Source organism: Gobius niger (assembly GCF_951799975.1).
Source record: "Gobius niger genome assembly, chromosome: 18".
In the NCBI taxonomy this organism is placed as follows: domain Eukaryota; kingdom Metazoa; phylum Chordata; class Actinopteri; order Gobiiformes; family Gobiidae; genus Gobius; species Gobius niger.
Genome location: NC_136869.1, coordinates 13,062,350 through 13,089,494, shown reverse-complemented (window position 1 = coordinate 13,089,494; position 27,145 = coordinate 13,062,350). Strand labels below are relative to the sequence as shown.

At 40.3% G+C, this 27,145-nt stretch overlaps 1 protein-coding gene across 4 annotated transcripts in view; it reads right to left on the bottom strand.

Annotated features, from left to right (window-relative positions):
- Window positions 1–22,765, bottom strand: part of ctnnd2a (catenin (cadherin-associated protein), delta 2a) — a 223,842-nt gene extending 201,077 nt beyond the window's left edge. For all 4 annotated transcript variants that reach the window (XM_079576430.1, XM_079576428.1, XM_079576429.1 and 1 more), the window contains exon 1: window positions 22,475–22,765. The gene's annotated coding sequence lies outside the window, so the exon portion shown is untranslated. The remainder of the gene's footprint in view (window positions 1–22,474) is intronic.
- Window positions 22,766–27,145: the final 4,380 nt, after the last annotated feature.

Genomic DNA, 27,145 nt, shown 5'->3' with positions numbered 1-27,145 from the left:
AGCGGTTCACAGCGTGCCGTGCACACCCCTTGGACCTATAATTTATGCTCCAAACACCCCCTACTTCAAGGATGTTTTTGATTATTTAGTAAATGATCACCAAAAACTCAGATATAGAGGTAAAAATACAAAGTGTTGTGTTGAAAGTAATGCTAACCCTCTCACAAATTCATGTTTTTCACTGTAAAGTATCACTTTAATAGCTTTCCTTTTCATCTGAAATAATCCAAGTACTCCAAGCAACTCCAGGGTTTCCCGTACCCTTTTGGTTGGGAAAAACAAATCGTTTTCACCTTTTTCAAGATTAACCGATTGCTTCTGTTGCATGCAAAGCTGTTAACACGTAAGACACAACCCGTCTTAACCTCTCAGTGAGGATGAAGGAGGCAACAGTAGTGACAGGGAACAAGGGCCAGGGACAGACAGAGTGGCAGCAGCTGATAACCTCACACCTCGAGATGGCCATCACATCAGAAGATACAGTTGACATTCAAAGCAAATACTGGTCTGCAGCCTTTACCTTTGTGTTATCTCTAAGAAGGCAGACGGGATCAAAGGAATGAGAGACAGCCGAGGAGAGAAATGGATAATCATTACAAGTCACGCACAATGTAGCATTATCTTACAGGCAACAGGTTCATGTCACCAATGAGCAGCAATGCAGATTATGCACAATCAGCACAATAACGTAATTACACCAGTTGTCTTAAGGCAGGCAAGAGTATCAAGGATTCAACTAAACAATATACAAATGAACATTCCTTGCCTTTATCGGGTCACTCAAAGTGTCTGCACATATCACTGTGATTGGTCCTTTACGAATTAAGAGATGACAATTCGATATTGGATAGCACAATTTTGAGAAAGTACAATCTTTTTGATAAGAATAGCAATGTTTTAAAACATTTGTTCAAAGGTATTAACATTTGAGAAACTAATTGAAGAGTCCCAATATGTTTGTAGAGGTCTAAATACATGATTTTACTCATGATAAATACCAATAGAGAAGCAACTCCTTGTCTTCAAAGTATAACCTGAACATTGTGCAGCTTTGCAGTGTTTAAATGTGATATTGCTTTGATTGCGATTATTTGCTTATTTGTCAGAGACTGTACAAGAAAACAATGCTAACAATGCTACGTACATAATGCATCTCGCTATAGGCTGATTTACAGCCCCTGAACCCACTTAGGCTTTTCAAGGTATGTAATAAAGTAAAAGAAATAATAAATAAAGTAAAAGAAAGGAGAGAAGACATATCCGACCACATTCCAAGTCCATCCATACAGTCCAGTGCTCACACTTTAGTTTGTTCTTTAGCCAGAGCTTCTGCTTTAATGAGAAAAGTCTCAGGTCCATTTGGGATTTCATCTCCAAAGGCAAAGAGTTCCATAACTGTGTACCTTTCTCTGACATCGCAGACTGACCCAGAGCAGTTCTGAAACTCTTCACCACTGACTCCAGTTCTGGTTCTCACTCCTTCCTATGTTTAACTAACAAATCCTCCATAGCACTAAAGTCAAAGCTCTTGCATCTACAGATCTGCAGCTTTTGGAATCGCAGTCTACAATTTATCAAAATCATTATAAGAGACAGTAATAAATTGCCAAGGGATTATGTAAGTTAGAAGAGCACATATCATTGAGAGAACCAATACAAATGTTGTAATATATGCCTGATCGTGTACTCTCTACTTTGAAACGACTTACATGCAACAAACAGGGCTTCAAAAGGAATCACTCATCTGTAATTCATGACTTCATGTGAGATTGCTGCAAGTCCTTTTTTTTGTTCTTGTTTTCGTTTGACTCTCACTCTCAGCCCCCCTTCACTTCAGCCCCGCTCAATAAGTAGGCCAGCTACTTGGAGAGTGGGAGATCAAAACTGACAGGTCACTATTCTAAAACAAGCTGGATGGATAGAGAGAGAATGAGGGAAGTGTGGAGGGGCACAAAAAAAAAACTGAACAAGAACAGAGACAAAGGACAATGGTAAAGGAGAAGAAAAATTATAGACTTGATAATCACACAATCTCAGAAGAGGTTTTGGACCACCACACAAATAACCACACTGTGCTTGAAGTTGTTGTGTAACTACATCAATCTCTGGCGCAAGCAAAAGGCAAACCAGAAGAAATAGTCCAATTTGGCTGGTAAGAAATTTAAGACCAATGGTGACTAGTGTATCTCTCTGTCATACACAGCAATCAGAGAAAAAAAATTGAAAATATAATAAGTCAGCTCTTAAAAAAACACGATTATGTTAAGTTTTAGTGGCTACAATTTTTTGCCTCCAAATGTGCCTTAATACAGTATTAATGGCTTACTCGGTAACAGGGAGGAGTCAGACCTGATTTTAAATATCTTTGAATGTGTGTATTTGTTTTTCTATATCTTGAAATAATTAGAAAATACAGCTTAGCGACACCCACAAGATACCAAATCTCTTCACAGAAGCACTCTTTCAGGAGGGAGCAGTGGGAACTCGGCTAGCAGAGTAGTGTATCTTGTCTATTGTAGTTGTAGACTTTAATGTTCCTGTTGCTACATTTATTTTCTGCATTTGACACATCCTTCAGTCAGTGTCCCAGAGCAACCTGATAGCAGTGGCTGTACACTGTGCAGTGCACAGGGACTTCTCTCAGATCTTGATCCAGTCTCTTGGTCAGGAGGACCTACTTTGAGGATTAGCCTATTTTTTTAACAGATTAAAGTGAAAAACTAAAGTGCAAAGTGAAAAACCCACCCATGAAACAACCTAGCCCACAATGGTATTTGCAATACACACTCTAATACATCTCCTGAACACAAGCACTGAGTTGTCACAGTGTATAAAGTAGTCTGAGCTCTAGTGGAGGCTTGCGCTCACAGCAGTCACAAAATAAAAGCCGTAAAGCCACAGTATAAAAGCGGCACTAAGGTAGAGAAGGAGTCCCATGGGAGCTGGGTAAGAGCCACAGAGAGACACCGAGTGCACGGCTTTATCAACACATCTTCCTATCCCTCACTGTGTTGACATGTAATACATTTATAATGCACATGGGTGAGGCGTTCATGTGCACAAACAACATCCTGTATATGTTGTGGTTAACATACAGTTCCATGCATTTACATACAGCGAGGCGTGGAACTATATTCTGAAAAACCGAAAGCTTGGCATATTTTATCGGGGCATTTCTGCACAGTCTTCGTTTTCTGTCCTCTCCAGGTTTTCCCACGGGTCAGCACAGCAAATCAACTGCCTATTTTAGCTCAGAATACGGCTACATGATTATTCGCAAACTAAATCCCTTTTTGAAATATTATGAAAACCAAATATCAAGTCTACATGGGTTCTCCAACACCTGCAAAGCCTCTCGTTGAGACCTCTCAAACATGTTATGCATGAATGTGATTATTTAGCAGTTCATATTTTAATCTTGTATTTAATGTTGACATTCACATTCACATTACTATCAGAGAAATCACAAACATTCCAGCTCAGTCTAGTTTGCATGTTGATTTCTCCCCCCCCCCCCTAATTATAACAACTATATTTATCTAAGAGTGGGGCTGGCACAATAGGAAAAGTGACGAACATCAACATAACACTGAGGCAGTCACAAAGAGAGTGGCTCAAGAAACCATTAAGTCATTAGTGTCCACATTCCATCAAGAAAATAAGCATTGGTTAAACATGCTTCTTATCAAAAGTGCTACTAGCTTTAAAGTGCTTCTTCCAGCAGCAACAACACTGTGTGATGTGTGATCCTCGCATGTCTCACACAGCGCTGGGAGCATATATGTACGTGGCAAACATGTTATTTCCGTGCTTCTTTTTTTTTTTTTTTTTTCGGCTCACAGCTGAGGGTCTTCCTGCTGCTTGTGTTTGATGGTGATGAGATGCTGTACATCTGTCACAGGGGGAGGATCCCAGTGGGACCCCTCTGCCTCGGCCCTATCAGCATGATGTCACCCTCTCTCTCTCTCACACTCTCTCTCTGCCTGTCACACCCTACATCCCTCCTCCATTAACTGCTCCTCAACATGCCTTTGTTCTTACTTTTCTCACAGCTTCAGCACCAATGGACTTATTCACTCTTTCCGCTTAGAAAAATGCCCTTTTACCAACGTCAATTTCCCCAGACAGTGTTATCAAGCCCTTTTCATGTATTTTATCAGTACATTTGGCAGTTAAGGAAAGCATCTGCATGTATGGATGAGCTTTACACATGATGTTTTCCTGTTATTATGGTGCTTATTTCAGGACTTTTTCACCAATTTGATCCTAACATATTGATACAATTAGCAAGCTGGCTAAACCTTTTCAGAATCCTGTAGTTCAATGTATTTTTATACTTTCCCTATAGCTGTTAGTATTAGTCATCAAACATTGCATATTAGTAACCAAGGCATTCTTGGCTTTTGTCAACACATCGACTACATTTATGTGATATCAAACCCATTAAAATCACTGCCAAACTTAGTGGCCTTTTCCCTTTAGATAATAAATAGCATAAAACCGTAGCATCTGAGCTAAATGCTATATGATAAAAGGTAAGAATGGGTTCCGTTACATTTTTTCCGATACTTAGCGATACTTGGTTTTCGATACCGATACATAAAATACTGGTCACCTAGAACCAGAAAACAGAACAATAATGTTTGGAAGATCTGCAAATTTATCTTCCACACATTATTGGATCTTCTCCAATATCAAGACATGTGTCAAAAATTGGGATTAAAATGGGGGGAAATTGGGAGAAATTGTGGCAACATTTAGGAATTATTATTATTATTTTCATGGGGTATAAATTGGGAAATAATTGAGAAAAAAATGGGGTACAAATAAGAACAAACATTTTTGACAAAAATTGAAAAATGGGGCAAACATTGGGCAAAAAAAAGGGGAAACAATAGAGAGGAGAGCAAACATTTGGGAAAGTAGTGTGAAGTAATGCTATCCCTGGAATCAACTACATCAAAACTTTTTTTCCGTACTTGCTTTCTTTCAATACTCGGAGTACCTAAACTTTTTTTCCAATTCCAAACTAAGAGCCACCTCTCATAAAAGGTGAAGTTTTCTACTTTTGTGTGGTCATGCACACGTCTAGTGGCCAATAACACACTCTTTAAAGACGTCGATGATGGAGGAAACACATTAATCATAAAATGTTCATGAAAACAACATGGGACACAGGAATTGGCTTCAGCATTCATGTGTACGTGAAGTGAATCTGGTCAGAACATTCAATTACCCATATAATGGACAACTCCAGGAAGCCAAGTTGGATTTGTAACAGGCACGGAGAGCCAAGAACGCTTCTATCATCTCTATGTTTACATCATTCGTATCACTTTGGATCCATGGATATGATGCTGTAATATTGTACAGTATGTTGTTAATTGACGTATATTAAACATGACCTTTTTCTGATCTAAAGAGTTTCCGTGTAGTATGCTAACAGTGCAAAAAGAAGAAGCATCATCGCCACTCAACAGTGACAATGCCATGAAGATTCTATGACATTTGGCTGGTTAAAACAAACACCAGCTGAAAACAAGTTGACTAGAGTTTCATTGGAATTGGCAGCCCCAGGTTGTTAGTAGTACTAAACAATCAATGAGTCTTTTCATCATTTTAGGATATTAATATCCCTGAAATGCACCCTGATATTAAGTTTAGTCTAATATATGGTGCCTAAACAACGTTGTGACAAAACAAAGCCGCACCGATTGCAGGCACAGCGTAACATCTAATTCATTAAAAATCCAATTTATTATGTCAAAATGGGAAATGATCGGAGCACATTGTTTGCATTGCGACTTGCTGGGAATGCTCTGTCAAGTCTCTGCGATAACATCGTCACTCATTAAGCCGCGTTGGGGATAGGTTTTCTCTATGTCTGCCCATATTTTCCTCAGATGGGTGATCAGGCTCTTAGTATTGACTGTTGCTGTGGCAGACATATGGGACCTCAGTGAGTTGTTAACCTTCTGGCTCAACTGTGGCCTCTCTCAGTCTATGTGTGAGTAGGTGTGTGTGCGAGAAAAAAAAAAAAAAGCAGAGAACAGCATGCCTGGTTGTGTTTGTAGCGGAATAATAAAAGGTAGCGTGCATTATTATGTGTTGTTCGTTTGACAGTAAGGTTTTACCTAGAAGCTATTCTTAAAGTAGGACTTCTGCATAAAAATGAGAATTAACAGGGACTGCGAAGGTTACGGAAACCCTATCCTAGATGATTTTGAACAAGCAATAGAAAGCAGATTAAAAATGAATGCACTTTCATGATTACAATAATGCAATAGGCTCCGGGATGTTTGGTACAATGGTACAATACACAAAAATGAAAGAAATCAAGCTCGAAACAGATATAATGACAATAATGACTGTAATGAGTAATGCAGTTTGAAGTGGTTATCACTCTGGCTTTACAGTGGGAAGGTTGTAGGTTCAACTCATTGGCAACTCATTGTATGGCTTTCAGCAACTGAATTCATGAAGCTTAATAACCTTAATGTTCTATTGTTGTTATTGTTTGGTGTATTATATCTGTCACAAGCCCATGTACCTGCGATGTTTAGTGAAAATGAATTATGGATGAATAATAATAATAATCTACGACATATGTAAGCATGTAAGGCGCCAACTCTTCAATAAGAAATGTACACATGTCACAACAGATCCCGTTGCTTTTTGAAGAACAATGATTAACAGTGGTGTGCCGTCAGGTCCAGCAGGGCCTTCTCTGCGAGTCTTGGCTAAATTAAGAAAAAAGAAGTATAAATGTCTTAATAGACAATTTATTTATATAATGTACAGTTGAGTTGCTTATATTGGTATTGTTGAGGTGCAACTGTAATTTCCCACCCAAAAAGTGCCTTAAACACCTCTGGTGAGCTGCTCTGCCACAGGACCTTCTCCACAGTTTGAGATACCCATGTGTTGTCAGGCCGCACTCATGATTAACACTCAGCGTGACTGACAGAATTATTAGCCAATCAAAATTCGACAAACAATGGCAGTGTGTCCCCCAGGCCTTGCAGTGTCTCAGTAGCTACTCCTTCACTTTCCTCGCCTGGGAAAACCGCTAATGTAACTGTGCATGGGTAAGACTTTCCAAAACATCAGAACAAGTGCAGCTCAACTAAACCGGATAAACAAAATATTTCTCTTGTGAAGTGTCCAAACAATGAAGTGGATTTCTTAATTGCGGTTATTTGACGCCGCTTCCTCATGAAGAGCTTCGATAGCAAAGCAGCGAGAACGACAGCGGCACGTAGACGCTTGGCTGCCCGGACAGGAGAAGAGTTTCCCTACGCCAGCTGCGCTGGGACGGGCAGCGAACAGGTACGGGACAACAAGCACTAAAAAGGCATCCCTGGGCATCGCACATAGCACCAAACTGTAAGTCGAGAATCTTTTTGTTACTTTGGATTTTTGGTTGTTCTCTGGATGTCTCACTCTGTTTCCACGTTATAATGTGCTCGTCTCCGCCAGTCATGTGTCGCGTATTTCCGTATACTAGTACGAGTGAACTAGCGAACATAATGACACGTAAAAAAAAGCTGTTTTATCAATACACCTTTCTATTGTCTATCAGTTTGTATGCATTTGAGTAAGTGCACCCAGACTGTTACTGAAGGCCCTGACTGAGACCCCACCACACGCCACTGATGATTAACCAGTCCTGTCACAGAAAACAACATTTGATAATACCAGAAATGCTGCCACACGTTGCATGTAGCTTCTAGCTCCTCTGCGGAGGAGCAACTGCCGATGTGACTGTCACATGAACTAAAGCCGTCAGACTGTGAGGCTGAGAACTGGCTTCCTCCCATCACAGAGCTCTCTGATTAATGGGACATGTCCAACTATTGCCCTGTGTGCCAAACTCCCTTTCTGCCATTTGTCCTTCTCTGTCAAAAGAACTCTGCAAGACATAATAGCATTAAATCAAAACAGACCTATCTAAAGAAACATGCAAATACATACTGTAGGTGGGCTTCTTCGCTGATTGCAATTTAAAAATAATATTTAGAAATACCTTTAGATCCCTTGGTGTTTGCTCTGCTATGATTGACTGGACAAATCTAAAAATAGCCCCCAATCCGTACCCCTGTGGCTGGATGACATTTTATATTTTGTGCTGATCATTGCTCCACCCTTAAGATTTACCCAATTACAGGCCTCCCAGCTACAGTATATGTTTTCCATCTCTTGTCTCTTGTCATTGTCTTTCTGCTACTCATGTCACTCTGCCACACCCATGAAAAATGTAAAATTGGCACTCACTGTGGATGCAATGATATAGTTTTTGCTTCTCACCAGGCCTGACTTAATACAATCTTACCTATCTGGGTCTTTATACATGCTTTGGTCATGCACCAGAATAACAATAAAATGTATTACTACTCTCAGCATAAGATTACATGGCATTATGTTATGGTAATGGATTACTAAGACAATTTTCTACATGACCTATACTGTAAAAGACGAGCTGGTCAATTATTGACAAAACAAGACTTTTTCCTCTCCCTTACTTTGATGTTATTCACCTATTTCCCAATGTCTATTATTACAATGCTTGTTGCAGACATGGCTCGACAGGAAAAAGCTATCACAGCAGCAACAAGAAGCTTCCACATACATGTCCAGTGATTTTCTATAATTCTATAATCTGTAATCTTTGAATTTGTATAGTCAGTGACAAAACACAACAACAAAAAAACACATTAAAAAGGTATTAAGACATATTTATTTGCTTCAGAGTTTGTTATAAAGACACTTTTCAATTTTAGTAGATTTAAAGCAGTACTAACCTTAATAAATCATTTCCATAGTCCCTCTGGGGGTAATACAAGGGCTAATGGGATGATTGGGGGTCTTTCATCTCTCCCTGGTGTCTGGCCTGAAAACCACAATTGCAACTTTGCTGCCTCCGGGTAGGTGCCACCAATACACACTAATGGAATCACGAAGAAGAAGCTAACAGGCTAGCGGGCAAAGGAAACTGCGGGCTAGCACCACTTAAACCGTATTTACAGCCAAGTCTGAGTGAAGAAAAATATCTCCATTATGTACTTGGATGTACAATATGCCTCTCTCCCTGTTATTTCTGTCAGCGTAGTATTTACTGTTACGGACAATTAATGAGTAAAAAAACGTAACATGCCAAGACACCTGCAGTGGCGCTTATGGCCTCCAGGGCCATGAGTTACTTAGTACTGCTTGAAACACACATTACTAATTCTCTTGATTGCCTCATTATAAACGCTTTTGTCAATTATAGCCCACCTCATATGGGGAAAAAATAATTGTTTTGTATTTATATGTGGATTCACAGTGGATGCTCCATTCTGGTTTAAGGCGGCTGAGCAGTGCACTGAGGTGGTGAAGACCTCTCTCCTCTCGGCCTCCCGCTGCCTGTGCGAATGTAGCACATGGAACAGGTAACTCTGCCTGACTAACCATGAGAGAATGGAAATTCAATTTGCTGCACAGCGCGACAACAGCTCATCCCACACTGTATACTAAACAAGAAAAATGCCTTAAGAGCAACAAGACATGTGGTTACGGATTTTACAAGTTTGTATTACTTTCCTGACCCATCAAAATCACACAATGGGAGAGGTAAGAGGAAGTGACTGCTTATTTGAGAGCGGGTTTGTTGCGGTACTCTCGGGATGAAATAAAATGATGTAACACTCAGAAATGGGATCTAAAAACGTGTGTGCTCCTGGCTAACCCTCTGAGCTCCGCCTCCCTATCCCATCAGAACAGTTTAAGGCTTAGCGCGCTGGCGGCCTAAGAACCAGCCTCAAGATCAAAGTCAGACACCTCACCGCGCCTTTGGTTTCATTAGACCTTGTGATCCCAGATTATTCACCACTTCAACAAACTTGTCACGCACCATTCAGCTAAAACATGAAGTGTATATTTAAGAGCTCTGGCAGAACAAGCCCGACTCAAAGCTTTGTTATTTTGAAAGGGCATTTTTGTTGCCCTCTGCATAAAATAGAGAAGCATGGATACATGCAATTGAATTGAAGTTACAATTTTAAGTCAGACTAAAGTTAAGGCATATACTTAATATTCTCCATAAGAAAAGGACTTTTGACTCAATCTCCATAGGTGCATGGATGATTCATCTATTGTGTTTTATGTTTTAGGTTGGTGAAGGAAACCAGAAGACCTATCGAAAGCCGACAATCGGACAACAAACCAATCAGTCACCATGCTACCACTGGCTACGTTTACATGTAGACTAAAATCTCATTTCAGGAGTTCTGACAATATTCAGACTATTGACTTCTTCCTAATCTTTCACACGTGTGCCTTTACTAACCAGGAAAGTACAGCAAAAAGACCAAAATCATGTCAAAAAGACAAAGATTGATTAAATTAGTTTGTGGAGTAAGTTGGCTGCTGACAGTCGAGTGGTTTAGGCTGCTGCACATACAGTATGCAGAACATTACTACCGCCTTAGAGTGAATTTGAGTCTAAAAAGCTGCTGCCACATGGAGCAGTTTGACTCCGCATCCAAATATGGAGGTGCAATCATTCTACACCTGGTTCTGCAGGTGGGCCTGTTTGAAGACAGGGGTGGAGATATTTCAGTGGCTCTAAAAGTCCAAATCTGGATGCTCTGGCTTTTTCTATTCTCAGATTTTAAAAATGTTGTAATATTTTTTATAAATAATAAACTCAAAAGTGTGATGTGCATAAGTACCAGCCCCCCTTTCCTTTCAGAAGTTGAATGATGATTTCTGAATGATCACATGTTGACCCAATGACTGAATAGAGTCTACCTGTGTGTAATCTACTGTCAGTTCAAATATATCTGCTCTGTGATGGTCTCAGAGGTCTGTTAAGAGACTATTGGGGTGCAGACAGCATCATGAAGTCCAAGAACACACCAGACAGGTCCGGGAAGTATAAAGCTGGGTCAGGTTATAAAATCATTTCCAAAGCTTTAAACATCTTAAAGTACAGTTAAATACACCATCCAGGAATGTGGAAAGAGTATGGCATTGGCATCACTGCAAACCTACCAAGATCCGGCCGTCCTCAACTTACTGACCGAACAAGGACAGCACTGACCACAGCTGTTACCAAAAAAGCCTTTGATGACCTTAGATGAACTGCAGAGAGCTACAGCTCAGGTGGGGGAAACTGTCCACAGAACCAGAATCAGTCATACAGCAAATCAACATCATGTATTTTATTTCACTTCACGATTGTGTGTGACTTAGTGTGTATGTCTTTCACATAAAATTGCAATTAAATATATTTATGTTCATAGGTCCATAGCGTGGCAAAATGTCGAAAAGTTAAAGGGGATACTTCTGCAACCCACTGTAGCCACTGACTTTGCCGATATCAAGGTACTAAATTATTACTACATTACTATCTGTCTCTATGGAATCCATTTTAGAATCGATAAAATCGGGGCCTCTACAAACATGTTTTGTTGCTTGTTTTAGTTTAGCGGCTACTATATTTAATTCTGCTTGTTAAATGTGCTCTCTAAACCTTGACTAATTGCAATCCAAAACTTGGCAGGAAAATTGCAATAGATATTTTCCCCAGAAGCCCGGACCACAAGCAGCAGGGTTTGTCATGGATGCTACAATATTTTATTTTGGTCAATAGCAAGCAAAACCCAGTTAAGTGGACCTGCCTTCCATACATGTAATTACAAAGTCCAAATCAATAAGCCATTTCATGTGTGGGAGAAAACCATGAAATCCATTCAACCAATAGAAAGTCATGGCCTGTCTGAAAGCACCTTATTACAGTTCCAAGAAAACAAAGCATTTTTCAGCCAGGTGTGTGCCGTCAGTGTTGGTCAAATTGGTTTAGTAAATATTACACACAGTCAAGGAGATTACCACAGCAGGGGGCAACAATATTAACCTCCCACCTCTGCAGTTTACAGGAATCCATTATCCATTTCAGCCCATTGCGCATTATTACAACTTGCTGTCTAAAATGTTTTAACATGTTGTCTTGAACGGCAGCAAGACTAATCCCAGTCAGATCAATTTTGTGATGCAAAGACTGCTGTTATTTAGGTAATATAGTGTCCTCTGCAGAGAACCAAATATCGCGCCTCCACAGGGTTTCTTATTATGCCAACCTTGTACTTTCTAAGCCTTGCCCGCCAACCAGAGGCATCTCTTATCTTCAGTCTACTATACCATGTTTTATCTAAATGCACATTCTGACCATTTTAATATATATTTCCTGGTTTGAACATTTGCTGTCTTGTCCAAGTGTAGACAAGAAAGAAGAGAGTGGCAGATATATAACGATTCTGCATTTTTTTTTTTCACACCCAAAACAAGTCCTTGCTTCTGGTTCTGTTTCAAAGCTCTCTTTGTAACATGACTGTGGCTAAGAAACCTCTGGCACAAACCCAAACCTGACAGATTTACCCGACTAATTGGCCTAAACAACAGTGGGGCACATTTTGTTTTTGCCAATGACTGTAGCGTTTCATAAAATGTGACTTACATTTGTTGGTTTAAACATCCTCGCAAGCCTGGCAAAAGCAGATAAATGAAAAAAGACCAATTAGTTTAAGATAATTGTCGTAATCAGCCATTTCTGAGCCCACAGCAGTGTTTAAGCCATGAATGCTCCTCTGATCTTTTGCTATTCTTCAAATGCAACCATCAAACCGATTGGGATAGGCATATATCTTCAACACGCACAGCAGCACATAGCCGTAATTGCCACACATAGCAGCAGATAGCGAGTTGTCTTCTAGTGAGGCTGGCCGCCTTTCTTCAGACATCTCCGGGCTAGTTTTGAAACTTAAAAAAAAAAAAACCTTAACTCACAATAGAAAGCAGTCCAAAAAAAAAAACACAAATGTTTTTTAACTCAGGCGCTGATACACAACTCCGCAGCCGCTGTGTATACGAACGAACGTTAGAAATTCATGAGCCGCACAATATCGAAGGTAATTTATATGCGGATACCAACAGAGAGATGCTTGATGAATTATACATAGCAAACGCGAGCCACAGAAGACAGATGAGTGAAATTAATGGCAGATGCATTTCTGGAATCTGGCCTCAGCTGGGATCTGTACAGGGTGCCCAAGAACCCATATCACACGGAATGAGCAAGTGACATCAAGACGCAATTTATGAGGCAATATGATGCCAAATGAGTAACCAAGGCATTCCCTTTAGCAACAAAACTGTCAGAGTTCTTTACATCCCTATTACATGTTTCACATTTTGGGGCGAAAAAGACGGAAAGAGGTGTCCAAAAGTGGCTGATTGAAGGTGCACCGCAAAGGCATTGATGAAAGAATCACAAATGACCTCAGCAGCTGTTGAATAAATGATCCGACTCCTGCATACCATCTCAATAATGCATAACTTTACAACATTCAGTTTAGATACATTCATTGTGTCTAATTAAGCCTGATGAGATTTGAAAATATAACTAAATTAATCATGGTTGGAACTGAACTTCTACACATTTTAATCTTACTAAGCGTTTTTCTAGACATATAGACAGTGAGCAAGAATGTGAAGATCTCAGTCAGGTGGAAGACTCTGTGATTTTGCGATATACTGTATTGTGGCTTGTTGCCATATGGATATTGCTTCCTAATAGTGCTTTAACAATAACTTGCCAATATAAACTGGGCCTCTTTTTGGATAAATTAATAATTATTTTATGTGATGTTATAGTGCAACATCAGAAAGACCATCCGGAAATGATTTGAGCTTGAAACCTACGTAGATGTAATTACTCTCACTTTTAAATCAGCAAGCTCTAATGCCTTACAGTATAGATAGATAGATAGATAGATAGATAGATAGATAGATAGATAGATAGATAGATAGATAGATAGATAGATAGATAGATAGATAGATAGATAGATAGATAGATAGATAGATAGATAGATAGATAGATACTTTATTGTCAGATGCGAGGATCTGAAACGACCAAAGATAAGCTCAGGTAAGAACATATCACAGTATGGAAGAACTGTGTGCCCTCAGATACGCAGAAAGACCAAAGATGTTGTTACCATTTGGCCTCTCCCAGTATATTCCTAAAGCTCCAAACGGGGTGAAGTTGGAAGCGGCCAAGCTCTTCCACAGACCAGACAGGTACGCATCAACTTGTCTAACCTCAGGTAAGAACCTATCTCAATATGTAGTAAGTAATTTTGACCTATATATTAGTTCTTAAGTCCTGGTTTAGCCTTGATTCAGTTTACACATCCAAAGTAATGCACTGTGGCTCTTTAGAGATATGAATGCTGTATTTTGGGGAGAATTTGTCTCTTCGGATCCAAAAGGTTGCAGACCCTCGAGATGTAAATAAAAACAAGCTTGAAGGAGACAATAAAACTTGCACAAACAGGAACAAAAAGCTTGCATCCAATTGTTTGTCAAGTTCTACCTAACGTCAGTTTCTCCAAGATCCACGGCATTAATATCGAAGAATCCCAACATAAATCATTTAGCATCGCCTTCTTCTTGTGTGATATATAATGAATGGACCGCCACAGCCAACACAAAAAAAGCATGTCCCTTCATCTTGCTCAGTGCAGAAGCCTGGAGAACTTGATGTTCCTCTGCCTCTTGTCCATAAGCCCTCTGTTTGGATTTTAATCAGAAAAAGAAGCAACAGGAACTGGAAGGAGATAGTTAAAAGAACGCATTTTGTTGTCAGCCGACTGGTATAACAAAGGGATGCCTCGGGAGGAATGGGAGGCATAAATAAAAATGCTGAGTATCAGGGAAAGAGTGTACAAAACCCGTAGTGACATGAGCTGTGGTCGGAACAGGCACAATGCGCATCTCGACAGGAAAACCTGCCTTTGTTGGTTCAGGGGCTGTGAAATGAAATCGAATAATGTCTGACGACGATGGGAGCCCGGGCCCGACAGTGGATGTAGCGCTCCTGTGTCAACACACATCAATAAGCAACCTAATAAAACGCCCCATGGTCAAAACATTATTTCACCGCCTGTTCTTTTCCTGGAGATGCGAAAATTACAAGTAGCTAAATTCTCGTCTGGAGTTTGGGATCTCCAGGAGGTTCGCAGTCGGCATAATTTGTGGGCTATCATTTCCCTTTGTTTATTTGCTCAATTTGCACTGTTGAGTTATGTGGGTTTCACTTTATTTTAGGGCTGTGCAAAATTCTGCAAACTCCTTGATATTAAACTTCACATCAGGTCAAAGATGAGACCAGTTTAAATGATTTTTTCCCCCCCTCATTCAGAAATGTGATTGGACTCCTGACAGTGGACGACTGCTCATACTGTGCAATGCACTGGTTGAAACTAAGGCATATAATTAAACTGACAGAAAAAGACAGGTTGGTCAAAGGGTCGAGAGAAAAGATGAAGCTCTGTTCAGATGGCATTTTGTTATCCTAATCCTTATGTGATCCTGTCTGTTGACCTAATCCACAGAAGCCGTACTGGCGTGGTCAGATGTTACCACCTCTTTCTTCTCACTGCCTCTTTCATCATTTTTTATCAAAAACCCTTATATATGCATGTGGAGCAGCGTTTGATTGACAGGTGAATGTCGCCAAAGCAATACTTGGCAGATAAGGATCACTGTATGATGCTGATGGGTCTTTGCTTATCCATCCACAGGCAGCAGGAATGGCATTTATACTAAAGGCTGGTTTTAAGCCTCGGGGTGAGACATGTGAGGCATGTGCAGAATAAGAACTACGGTATAATATAATATATTTCACATATAACTATGAAACTATATACTTTATCTGATTTCATTACGTATTTTAATGTAGAAATACAGCCTATGGGGAGGTCAGAAGAGCAGACAAATCACTTCACACCATGAGGCACATAATTAGCTGTGGCAATTTCAGGAACATATTACATCTCAAAATTAGTTATTTCTTGTGTTTATGATTGAAAATTGTTGCTTGCTGTGTAGACAGACAGTAACTATAAGTAAAAAATATTACACATGGGTTTAAAGCAGTACTAAGTAACTCATGCCCCAAGAGGCCATAAGCGCCACTGCAGGTGTCGTAGAACATTTTTTTTACTCATAAATTGTCCGTGAGAGCAAATATTACACTAATACTACAGAAAAGACAACGGTAGAGAGGGATATTGTACATCCAATTACACAATGGAGATATTTTTTTCACTCAAACTTGGCTGTAAATACTGTTTAAATGGCGCTAGCCCGCAGCTAGCTTTGCCCATTAGCCTATTCACTTCTTCTTCGTGATTCCATTAGTGTGTATTGGGGCTTCCGACCCACATAAAGCCTATGATACACACAGCTGTAGACAAAATGAATATTCAAGTGTACAATGGCACCTACAATTATGTTTTTGATTAAATGAAAAACGAAAACCAAATACTTTATAGTTATGTGTTGTAGGCCCATGTATAACTGTGTTGAATAAAAAAACAAATAACAGCCTATTTTCGCTGTTTCCCTCTCTTGCAACAATCTTCAACTGAAATACTCAAACAAACGAGTAATTCATCTAAAGCAACACAACTGAGTCATCTGCGGTAAACCCAGGCACTGTTTACTCTTTTGGCAGAAGATGGGACTCACAAACCCTGCAGTCATTAGATGATATTGGAGAGCAGGTATTGGTAGACAAACACACAAGTCCCTCCAATGTTTGTAGACAAAGCAAGGATAGGTGCATCGCTGGTAAAAGAAATACTCGCCCACGGACACTCTGGGTTTTATTTCCCATCAAACACATTATTTCCCACTTGACCGGCCGTAGAGATAATACTATGCTGCTGCAGCTTGTAGATAAATACAACCACAATGCACCTGTCTGCTTAGTGCCCTTCATCGCATAGTGTGTCATCACAAACCCTCAATGTATTCACAACACAAGCTACGATTTAAATTACCTCAGCGATCTTCTACTTTCTTTCAGATCGCCCATATATATAACATAAAAAGTAAAAAGTGAGTTTATTTTTCCTCATTACCCCTTTATAATTCAAATTTCAGAAACAAGTTGTTATTGTGTTCAAGGCAGTTTGAATAAAAATAGTTGCCAATATTTAAGTAATTCTTATATATCAAAATTAATCAAAATCGAAAACCTCCCCCAAATAAGTCCCAAACAGACAATAGGACAGTTTTTTGTTGTTGTGTAAATTGGATTTGCAATTATCAACTTTTAATTAGGAATTACGAAATAAAAGTTTATAGTTCGCATAGAGTTGTCAAAGTGTGAGTTTTCACCTGGGAGCTGCAGTCTAACAAAATAGATCATGCAGGTAATAAAGCAATAATGAAGCCAAGAACCGGCGTGCCTCTAAAATCCCTCTTCGAGTAATAAAGGTCGCAGTCGCACACACCATGAAATGAACAAACATACAGCTCCTCACACTCACGCATACAATTTGCACGAGTCGACCCAGGACTCCGCATTTGCCTCGGGAAATCACGATGATCCGTGCTCCGGCGATGGCTTCTCTTTGATGCTCAATTTACTCCGGCACACCTGGCAAGCCAAGCCAATTACCAATCCATCTTTGCCACTAAAGCCCCCATAATTATAATGTCGCGACAACGCCAATGTGGGCCACGAACACATACTGTAGTTGGCCTGCGCAATGTCGCCACTGGTTCTTAAACTGCGGCACCAGCCCATGTACACCATGTCTACGCTGGGGCTTGAACTGTCCTGTAAAAGAGATTGTTAATATCAAAGGGACTTTATTAATTAAAGTCAATCCATGTCTGCAATATATTAACCTAGATAGATAGATAGATAGATAGATAGATAGATAGATAGATAGATAGATAGATAGATAGATAGATAGATAGATAGATAGATAGATAGATAGATAGATAGATAGATAGATAGATAGATAGATAGATAGATAGATAGATAGATAGATAGATAGATAGATAGATAGATAGACTTCCATACATTTCAGTCCTCACTATTCATCCCTTCCTTCCATGAATCCCGCTCTTCTCCATGGCATCCTTAAACATGTGTTGCTTTGTTTTTTTAGTCTGCGAATGTTTCATCTACATTCTCTGGTCCCTTCTCCTTGTTTCTCTTTTGGTCTGTTCTCTGTAGCAAAGACTGATGGGAGGGAAGGTGTATAAACGAGCAGTGGTTGGAGAGAGAGGGGTGGTGGGGTGGGGGGGGGGGGACGGGGGTGGGTGTCCCATCTGCAGCACGCTCATTAGGAGAAGGGAGGAGACTCGGCGGCAGAGACACACTAGGCATCCCAATACCTCTCTCCACAAATACGGCAGCATTACTGGACGTTTTCCAACACTGACACGCTGTTAAGTCTTCTCTTTCTCGGCGGCACCCTCTCTCTTGCTCACACTGCGCTCCTTAAAGTCTGGCTCTCATTAATCACTGTGATGTACAATACGCAGCAATTGGCAAATGGTCTTAGCCTTTATACCACCCTCCGCGTACTATGAGCCCATATATATTTTTACTGCATGTGGCAAAAGCGGAAATCGAGCTATAAATTCCAGAAAAATTGCCAATGGTCGACAACTTTTCTTTGTAGCTGTCTTTGAACAGTCAGAAACTGAATAAAATGCAATATCCAAGGACACAATGTAGCTGTCCTGAAATGGCTTTATGTATTGCATTTCTGCAGCACTCTTACAAAACAAACAAAAAGTGCTTGGATTTATAGCTGAACAGATCACTGAATGAAATTTTTCGATGTCCAAACGTTTTTCATTGTAGAAGGGACTGAACTTGGTTGTTTTAATGTTACAGAGGGTTCACCTTTCATGTGAGGAACTTTGTCAGCCACTGATGATCTTCTATTTGGGACTGCTATAAGAAGCATTTAAACACATTAAAGAGCATTTAGAGAAAGCCTGCCCTGCGAAACTAATATAACATTTACAACATGCATCTCAGAACATGTTTGTAGAGGTTTAAACTACAGCAGTAGCACGTTTTCGACACAAAAAGGGGTATTTTATTGTAATATAACAACTACAACTATAACTACATAACTACAAGTCCTTTTCTACGTTTGACACTTTCCCATTCTTGTCAGTAATGTCAGGAACACAAACCATTCTTCTACAGAGCTGAATAGTACTCAAGGACACTCAAGTGATGAATCTTGGACCTTGAACTTCAGCTCCTGAGATAGACGCATTTATTTACACAGACTGTGAACTACTGCCCCCTAGAAGTCCATCACTCGCCTCTATACTGTAGGCGTGTCGTACACAGGAGACATCAAATCTATATCAATGTGTGTAACAGAAAGCAAAATATGTTACTGAGTTCATCACACATCTATTACAGAGATTTCTATGCATTCTCACAGGTTTTATGATCTATTTCAGATGCATACTTTGAGAAGCTCCCTTATGGAGACGGTCAAACTGCCAAACAAGCTACTTTTTCAAATATGACCATGAAATTACATTCTGTTGTATATGTCTCTAGTGTGAACAATATTATAGCAATTATTAATAATCATTAATTAATTAATAATAATCAATGGAGCTTCACATTTAATTGTGACTGAATCAAAATTTCAAATTAAATGGATGCAATTAGTCAGTCCCAAAGGATGCAATATAATTTCCTCTACAACAGAAAAATATTTGCTATGCTTGTGCTGAGGATTATTTTTGGCATTAAGGCCTGCACCATTGACACAAGTGCACCACTAAGGAAGGACATGTGTCAACGCCTCAAGGCTTTAAAGTTGGTAATGTTTTAAAAATAGAACCAGCACAAGTGGACATCTTTACAGCACAAACATTTGACAGACTTTTTCCGGGTTTTATAACGGGCAGGTTGACCTCAGATCTGACCAATGAAACTATAACAGCCCACACGGACGTTTTTACTGTACAAAACGGCACAATTGCAGAACAAACTATTGACATATTTTTTTATATAAATTTGCATTCAAGGGGGGCCAGTTTCACCCAGCTGTGAAAGCCTTATCTTGTCCGATCTCGGATACAAAGCAGGGATGGGCCTCGTCCATGCCTGGACAGAGAACCAGCAGGTAACCTCAACAGGTGGTTGGTGGTGGTTGGAGAGTCCACTGGAGCAGATGTGTGCTGCATATAACCACGCTCACCAAATATGAAAAAAAAAAACTCTTGGGTGATTTGGGTGATCATGTGAAAAGTGCTATTTTGGTCTTTGCGAACATGTGAACTGAATCTAATTTCTAAACATCCTTCCATCCATTTTCTTCCGCTTTATCCGGGGCCAGGTCGCGGAGGCAGCAGTCTGAGCAGAGATGCCCAGACTTCCCTGTCCACGCACACCTCCTCCAGCTGTTCTGGGGGGATCCCAGGCCAGAGACATGGTCCCTCCAGTGTGTCCTGAGTCTTCTGTGAGGAGGCATGCAAAACAGACATCCAAGCAACCCCAGGTGACTCCTCTAAACGTGAAGGAGCAGTGGCTCTACTCTGAGCTCCTCCCGGGTGACTGGCATAAAAAATATATATTTTTACAACTGATAAACTATCACAATGTTAATGAGCATGAGCGCCAAAGCAAACTGTATGTCTATACGTCTACTTTATATGTTTTTCTAATGATATCCAAAGATCTTGGTGCACACACAGTGACAGATAGTACGACAGTAGCATTACAGATTTAATGGCACGTAACATGTATGTAATCTTTCAACAGTATAGCTTAGTAATGAGAATGTTATATGTCTGTCCATTAGCAGAAGCACGTCAGTGTTTTTATGTCATTAAGCAGTCTTATAAGCACCCAGTCACCACCAACATGAGCAGCAAGTCCACTGATTGATGACCACACTGCGCCTGTCAATTAGCACCTCCTCTGCTGCCATGAATATGCAATCCATGCAATTGGCAAGTATGGATCAGATGTCATCCAGAAACCCGGAGGCCATTCACATTTCATTTTACTGATGCAGAGAGGACAGATAACCAAAGTAGAGGACTTCAAAATTCAATTCAATGAAGAGTTACATGGATTCAAAAGTTGGACATCCCAGCTATACAGTGTGCAGATCATAACTTAATAAATTAAAACAAATGTCAATCATGTTTTTTATTTAGACTATCAAACCCCTTGACCATGACAATTAGCCTGCAGGAAAGACTGCTCATGTTTGTATACATCTCTCCCTCTTGCTTCTCCAGACAGATGGATAATTCATACTCTCGCCCTCTCATCAATGGGCCCAGCTCCAGTTCATCCCAGCAGCTCTTTGGACTGTCATCAGCACTCCATCCGGTGGACGCCTGCCAGTATCCCCTCCGCCGGATCAATAGGCACCGTCGGCTAGCTTTCCCCCTTTGCTCCATCTCTCTGTCTCTCTGTCTGTGGCTGCATCTCTCGCCTTCTCACCATCACCACCGCCGCCGCCGCTGTATAAAGAGTGTTCTGTTCTGCCGCCACAGCATAGTGATTAGGCATTAGGCCCGCGCTGCTGTGTGAATTAGCTTAATCTGTGTCCGCAATGAAGGACGAGGCTTTTCACGGCCACTGGAGACTTTCATCGGACATAAAAGGAGCTAATCTTTGGGAAATGTAGTGAGCGGATGGTGCGTAGACAGTCAAAGATTGTAGTAAGGGATAAATAATTTAGTAGCATAGGAAGTTCCCACAATCAGAAGGATGTAATAAAGCAACCAAAAATCATTAATGCAAAGATGATTGCTTATAAAACAGCAAAGACAGACGCCAAAGTTGTTTAAGTTGGAAGAAAATGAGTGGTGATTGCATGGTCAATGCACTTAAACTTACTGGAGCTCATAGAGCGTTAGCGCAAAGTCTAGAGTAGCAGCACAAACCAAAAGCAGCTCAACCATGGTCCTGCACCTGCTGACTGATGTGCAGAGGGCTGGACATGTACGCGCAGCATGCACCCAGCCCTCCTCCTTAACATCTGCTAGATACACTGTACGCCCTTGACAGACTGCCAACACAATGGCCCTCCTGCAAGCAGGCATTGATCCCAACACATGTAGGTGTGGGGAAAGGGATGGAGGTTTACTTCTTACATGCTTAACAATTTCTATTTCCTCTAAAGCCATTCTTCCTAGGGTTCAAGCTTCAGGAATAAAAACACACTGTATGTATAACTAAACAGCACATGAAGCTTGCCTCATGGCATGTCATTCACATTTGGGCAGAGAATCTAACTTAACTTTGAAAAAGTCAAATGTAAGGGACCCACCTTCTTTTGTCTTCACCAACGCACCGACAAAGTAATGAAACAATGGTCCTCAGGTGTACTTGACTCATTTGTACTTTTGTTGATGGACTTAAGATGAAAATAAAACATCATTTTGATGCATTTATCTCTTTTAGTTTCCTTGCCACGCCTTTTAAAGCTATTCCGAAAGTAACAATAGGTGCGTGTTTTCAGAGTGCATAAACCACACTCATCAATGTGGAGACCTGTCATGTCACGCGATCACATTTAGTCCACATCAAAAGAGTAGGAGTATCAGAGCTATCAGAGTGATGACTTACCGAAAAAAGCTCCTGGCCACAGTCAGCGACCGGCTTCTCCTCGTTTCTCTCCCGCTCCTGGTGCGTCTCTCTTCCAAGTCAGTCCGCAGTGTGCTCAGATCAGATCAGCGCCTTTTGCTGCGTCCTGCGTCCCGAGTTGCCGGAGGAATGGAGAGACCATTTGCCGGGATGCTGTGAGGATGGGTGCGAGGATGCAGAGGCATTCGCGGGGAGGAAAGCAAGGGGAGGCAGAGGTGGAAGTGAAGGTGGAGAGAGGAGGGAACCAGAGGCGAGGCGCTGGGCGCGAAGCGAGAAAAAAGAAAGAAAGACAGAAAGAGGAGGACTGCAGCGACGTGGAGGCAACACCACCGGGGAGGAGGCAGACAGCAGCTCTCTGTCTAGGTCCTGGACACGCACGAGCAGGCGCGTGCACGCTGCTACATAGGTGTAGGCATTTTTGGAGGACACGCAGCGCCATCTTGAGGCTGCAGAAAAAAATGTCAGGGAGGTGCCCCGTGGGTCAATTAAGTTTGGCGAAGCAGTAGTAATATGACGACGCTACGGATTGTATTCCATTGAATAATTGCAGTTTAAAGTGTTTTGTTTGTTTGTTTGTTTGTTTGTTTAACCAATTTCTATGCAATTCATAAGTTTTGACTCACCGAGATCAACGTGCTCCCAATGTATGCGTCTCTAATCCCTGTGACTGTCAACTCTATACAGGTTGGAACCAAAGCAAAATTAGATTGTGTATTCTTATCTTAGTGTTAGGCCTATGAGATTCACTAATTGTGTTACTGGTTGTGTACTACTCTGTATGTTATGCCTTTGCCTGATGATGATCATCATTATTGTCATTATTATAGGCCTATTGTATTTTATTGCCATTGAATTGGCCTTTTTTGTATACCACAGATATGATTGTGTAGGTTAAGTATTTTCACCTCATTCACTTTGGGCTTGGTCACTGACGAAATAAAGATACAGAGGATGCATGCACAGCTGTCCACTAGCTGGGCTGCCTCTCTGTGGACAGATTTTTATCTCAATGATGTCATTAACGCAACTTCACACTCTTGCCTCCCGTCCACGTTAAGGCCCTTCCCCCACGCGCAACACACCCTCTCTCCATGGCAACCAGGCAGCAGATTCCTACAGGGTTTGGGATGTTTTTTTGTCACTTGACCTCAGCTCTCCACCATCTCCAGGGATAACCTACACGTTCAGGGCTGGAAAAGACCTCCACATAGGCTATATCATATATTTTTGCCGGTATTAGTGCAAGCCTGCATTTCCAAACTGGACGCATTCTTTTGGTGGAGTGAAGGTAATTCCGCAGAGGTTGGATGTGACAAAAGAAAACTCCGCTGTGTAAGCAATAATACAATAGAAAGAGTCAGCCCCATTTGTGCAGAAACCGTTCCCTGCATTATCTGTTTTGTGCAAGAATTGGCTGTATGAATCTCAATAACCCATGCACTATGGTCTACAAATAATGGAGCTATATCTGTTCTTAGTAAATGAAAATGTGTTCAACACTTTATTGATTTTTACTTCTTTCACTTACCATTGAATTGCACCACTTGCATGTCACTTATTGTAACACTAGGGTGCGCAACTTTCTTTCTTCTTGCAAGTCTGGCCACCTCTCAGTAAAGATCTCGCGTGGGTTAGTTTTATTCAACTGGATTCTTAACATAGAGTTTTGTGGACCTTTGTTGTTTATTGTTTTTTTTATTTATTATATCCACTATTGGGTCACGCAGTTAGTTTCGTGGTGTTTTTTTTTTTTTGTAAAGTTGAAGCTTACACAGATGGCAGAATGATGCCTTTGTTTAAGACAACACTGGGTACTGCTCCAGCCCGCATACTTCCAACATCCTTCATTCACTCCTTTTTGAGGTAGGCTATTAGTCCGTCCCCAGAGGTGGATAGTACTCAGTTACATTTACTCAGTTACATGTACTTTTTGAAGAAATTGTACCTCTTAAAGTAATTTTATCATACAGTACTTTTTACCTTTACTTGAGCGTAATTATAAAGTGTCTCTACTCTTACTTGATTAAAAAGATGTGTTACTTTTTCCACTGTGAGTAAATATTTAAGTGGCAAATACTTCATTTTCATCTTTGCTGTATTTTCATGCAGTTTTCCTGGAATTTTCTGTGTGAATATAACGATTCCCACATATTTTTGTTTTGTTTCACACAATTTATGGCGTCATTGAAAATAAATCAGACTTTTTTTTGTTCCAACAGTTACTCAGTGGTCACTGTACTTAATTTCTCCAAGTACTCTTTTAGTTTTATTTGAGTACGGGAATTGTTTGGGTCACTAGGTCACTGTTTTTCCCCGCACACCATCTCACTCTTTAAGAAACGTACTACCTACTGCTGCAACGTTTCGGTTAAACTGACCAGTCAGGCTTGATGAAGGTCAGTTTGATCGAAACGTTGCAGCAGTAATACATTTCTTAAAGAGTGAGACAGTGTGCGGGTGTGTTCATTTTTGCATAAATTGCCCTGCCTTCTACGCACCTGTCGCCTCCTGGGTGTGCAGAGTCATCCGTACTTTTACTGGAGCAAAATTATTTTAAAGTAATGTTACTCTTGGCTACTCTACCCACCCCTGCCCTTCCTACCCTGTAAAAGATAGCTACATAGTTGTTGCTGCAAATGTTGTTGTCTTATCTTATTTTACTTTGCATTTATTCATTTAAATATTCTTCATGCATGTCCTTATAGCCTTAGAGTTTTCAAGTTTTAGCTTATTTTTATCTAAATTGTGTGTTATGTGTTTATGTGCATGATTGTATAGAGAAAAAAGTTTGTGAACCTGTTCTCAAACATGTTTTTTAAATAAGGCAGATGAATTATCTATATCCAAGTCTTTTTTTTTTTTGGTTTTGCAAAGACATGACAATTCACAGACAGGGTGAAGTGAGAAAAGTCACAGACAATAAGCCAATTGGAACATCTGGCTTTTATTGCATCATTGAGATGCTACTTTTAACCAAACCTCTGAAGGTGGAACACAATAGCACTGTTTGAAGTAAAACATGAAATGTCTCAGTTTTTACCTTCCACAATATGGTGGGGCCTGAGCAGCAGATGAGCTGTGGAAGAAGATTACAGGTAGATATACAGCGAGAGTGCTCAGACAATGTGTTTATCACTGAAGTGCAGTGAATCCGTGGTGATAAAGAAGCAGCTATAACAAGCTCCACTCTTCTGTGAAGCCCTCTCCAAATGCTGTTGAGGCTGCTGCACAGATTTGCTCCTATTAGTTCAACCAAGCTCTGCTACCAGACAATGAGGCCAGCAATACATCTCACTCCCAAGCTCACACTTTTTATGTCTTTCTCAGGAGCTAAGCATATTTGCAATATTTCCCATTCATAAAAATGTCTTGCACCACAGTTTACGGTAAATGCTTTCAATATCAAGCTTCCGCATTTCCGCATTAGGCAAGATGTATTTTGGGATGTGCCTAAAAGTCACACCCTGTCTACCCTGTCACTCTGCTGAGCTGTGAACATGTGGCGGTAAAACGTGCCTAAATGTTGAACTCAACCGACATTACAGAATTAAGAAGCTCAAAGGGAAATGAACATTTCATAATAGTGCACGATTGAATTAAACACACAGACAATTAGACACACATACATTCAATATTTGCTTTTGCAAGATTTATTTAAAAAAAAAAAGATTACTCAATGTACACTGCTTTAATCATTCTTCATTTCATACATAGTGCTCATGCATAAAAACATGACATACGCATTTAATGTTAGTAATTTATACTTACAGTAAATATAGCCTATAATTAGCTTTGATTAAGAAAAAAACAAAGCTGTGTTGACTGAATAAAACATGAACTCATTTATCAAACACTAAAATAACAATGGTGGCCAAAGGGAGTCAGAAACACCTGTGTCAGTGCCTCTCTCACACATAGTTTAAAAGTGATTCACAAAGCAGCAGGAAACAACTGGGATTTTACTGCAGAGTTTCACATGTATGTTTGTCATGTTACCATGGTTACCATGCACATGATCTGCAGCCCTCGATGCAATGCTTCCCGGCTCTTGTCACAATCTGATGGATGGCTTTAATTACCGCAGGTCCCCAAACTGTCACACATAGAAAGACCAGTTTCACACTTTTTGTAACGACATTGGAAAGCCACACACAAACTGGCTCTAAACACCAGGGCATCGAGACAAAGACTTCTTATTGCACTTTGACTTTTTTACTTGCAGCTAATAACAAGGACATTCTGATTCACCTTAATTACAGACTAGTCACTACTCAGATATCTCATTACGTGCATGTGCACCTGCTCTAAACTATAGATCATATCTTTGACACTGTAGCATATGCAAGTCATGCTTCCTTTTTCATTTACTGCCTCAAACCCAGTCAGGCTTTAAGTTGCTGACAGGACACTTGCTTGTCATTTGCTTGGGATATTCCAAACACCTATGTTCATTTTGTGACGTAGCCTTTACGTGTTTTAAATTGACACTGATCACAACATTGTGATTGAATATTGGCAACACTTTTTACCAGTGAAAATAAATGTATTGTCAGACAGCACATTAGAAAGTTTTTTGTTCCACGTGAATAGGAATTAAAGCAGTGTTACGGAGTTATGTGAACTCTGACATTATTTCATTCACACCCATGTATT